Source organism: Rosa rugosa, chromosome 2 (assembly GCF_958449725.1).
Source record: "Rosa rugosa chromosome 2, drRosRugo1.1, whole genome shotgun sequence".
NCBI classification, from domain to species: Eukaryota; Viridiplantae; Streptophyta; class Magnoliopsida; order Rosales; family Rosaceae; genus Rosa; species Rosa rugosa.
In genome coordinates this window covers 28463735-28466523 of record NC_084821.1, presented here as the reverse complement: position 1 = coordinate 28466523, position 2789 = coordinate 28463735, and the positions used below count along the sequence as shown (strand labels likewise).

At 42.3% G+C, this 2789-nt stretch overlaps 1 long non-coding RNA gene across 1 annotated transcript; it reads right to left on the bottom strand.

Moving 5' to 3' along the window:
• Positions 1-1319: 1319 nt before the first annotated feature.
• On the bottom strand, positions 1320-2234 carry LOC133732907 (uncharacterized). The gene is made up of 2 exons (XR_009857380.1): positions 1740-2234; positions 1320-1664 (listed from the first exon to the last, which is right to left on the bottom strand). It is a non-coding gene; the product is annotated as an uncharacterized LOC133732907 (long non-coding RNA).
• Between the last annotated feature and the right edge of the window lie 555 nt (positions 2235-2789).

The window sequence follows — 2789 nt, the reverse complement described above, 5'->3', positions numbered from 1 at the left end:
TGTTTGAAAACTTTTCGTATAAACACAGCGGAAGCTACAAATATTTTTGAGGTGAAAAATCCTTGAGTTGCTAAAAGTTATTTCATTCGTCTAGAACTTGAAATGAATTCCTGCACACGAGGTACGAACTTCAAGGAAATGAGAACTCAACCAAAATTGACACAAGGCTAACTATCAACAAGTCTCGGAATACGAAGTTCAAGAAATAGAATTTAAAACAAGGTCTAAACGATAAAATTTACCGAACTTGTTCCGCACACCCAGCTCCGTCCATTATTGTCCCGTCACTAGTGCACAGTACCTGCATCCACACTGTTGTAGGGGTGAGCTTTCGTCCTCGCTGCTCTACAGGAACTCTACCACGACTAGGTTTGAAACCAGCAAATATATCTTTGGGATCCCAGTATGAAAACATGCTTAAACCAAAGATTCCAAGGAACGACAAACTTTATAAGATTTTATAACTTAAAAACCGATGCATGATGCTTTAATAAATATGGCGCCAAATCCAAGTATTACCTGATGGCCGGTCCCATAGACCCACTACACGACCTTACCTCAAATTAATTTATCACCAGGTAAGCGTAGTGAGAGCGTCCGCTACCTAGCTACACACACGGATCGGGTCGTCATTGCGATCGCTCACCGTCCGACCGGTGTAACTAACCCTCCGGAGGTTTTGGAGATCGAACCCAAAGAAGTCAGAGCCACCCTTCGCTCTCAAGCCATCACATTTCTCACATGGTTTGATTAGTATGCGTTGCATTTGAACATAACCAAACCATACCATCTAACATGCATCATTTAATAACAATATAAGAAAATCACTAACCGAGGAGAGTCCTGAATCCCTACCTGGATTCCGATGCTTCCTATCACATACTCCGAGAGTCGCGAACCTTCCGTTCCTCGGGTAACTAGAGTCCTAGATTCTGACATTTCGACCGTTAATATCACATTGAACTAATAATTGAAATCTCGACGATCAACAAATCGTACAACCAACTTTTCCTAGTTTGACCAAGAGTTGACTAACTGTGACCAATGTTTGACCAATCGAGACTCGTTCGATAATTGACCCAAATTACCGAACCCTTACTTGAAATTACGATATCGACCAAAATTATATATATTAAGTGCACCCGATTTATTAAGGCCCACACAATATATATATATAATTTCTTTTCTCTACTTAATAATTTCGTCACATTACGAAATTATTATGGACACCCAACATGATTCCATCTTCATACAAGGTGTGCCCAAATTACTAAGGACACCCAAACATAACTTGATCTTTTTCACATTGTCCGAACCAATTCAACTAAACGCATACCTGCATATTTATGCTTTGTCATTTTCACCAGAATAAGAAACATACTACAACATCCATCACCAAAATCATTTAACAACTACAATCTTAGCAAACATGGACAAAACAGCAAGCTCACAACATAGCTTTCGATTTCTTCTGACTAACTACCAATTTATTCTTCTCAAACACAACATCACAGCATGCATGCTACAAGGCAGCCCAGTTTCCAGAAGTGTAAATTCTCAGACCTTCAACAGAACCCAACTCACCTTGTGATCGACTAGATCGAAAAGGAACCTCGAATTGCAGGTCTGCTTTCCAACGAAGAACACAGCAAGCCGAACCTAGCCTAACCAACCAACTCAGGTCGTTAACAACCGATTTTCTCCAAGTACAAAACTGTGATTCAAGGTTGAGATTATACCTTTGTAATCAGAAATCTACGTCAATCGAGCCAAACTCAGTCCCCAGAACCCCACTGCCGAGACGGAAATGGTCATGAACTGATGATTTACACACCAGAAATTCGACAGACTTCTCGATTGGGGGCTAGGAGTGCAGCACAAGCGGCTCTGTCGGTGACTCGAGTCGCCGGAGTTTGCAGAAATCGCCGGAGGAGACCCAAGGCTTTCCGTCGTCGAATCCCCGCTTGTAGTCGCTGCATGTAAGATCTGGAACCACAGGGACGTAGACAACGCGGAGGCGAAGGGAATGGTGGGTATGCGCCGTCATGGGGTGGCCGGATGGTGGCGCGACGGCCGGGTTTCTTCTCGGGTCGCGGTGGCGTCTGGGTCGGAGAACTCTAGTTCTCTCTCTCCCGAATTCTCCCGAGTCTTCATACTGTTCCCCATGTATATAGATGTGTCCAAGTGATAATGGACGGCTGGGATCAAGCGGTGGGGAAAATGGATGGCTAAGATTGCTCCACTTGTTTTCTAATTCTCTAATTTATTTTCTAAAATCTACAACTTCGAAAAATCGCTATAAATAGCTCAGTTATTCGGAAAATTTCCCGAAAATTTCCACGAACTCGTCGTGTTGTGTACTTTATCATCCAACTCTTAAATCGAGTATTTCACTTCATGAAAATTTCTGAAAATATTCTCGAGCACTCTGACGTTTATCGAGATCGCTAAATAATTTCTCATACGATAAGGGGGAGTGGTGCCAAATTTTCAGTAGAGTTACTCCTAAGGTGGGGCACAGGGCCACCTCAGGTTTCAAGGTGAAATCTGGGGCAGGTATTGTCAGTTACTGAATGGATAATGGAGGATTTATTAAAGCGCTAAGAATAAATAATTATATTGTTAATAATTAATTACCTCAGGGCCTCTAAATTTCTTCAAAATATCCAAGAGCCTAGTGGTGAGGTACCAAGATGAAGAGTTTCTCTGTCTCTTGATTATATTATGTGCTTCCCACACAAAATCCAGTGGCTTTGTAACTTCACTTGACTTGGGCACCGAGACGGGCA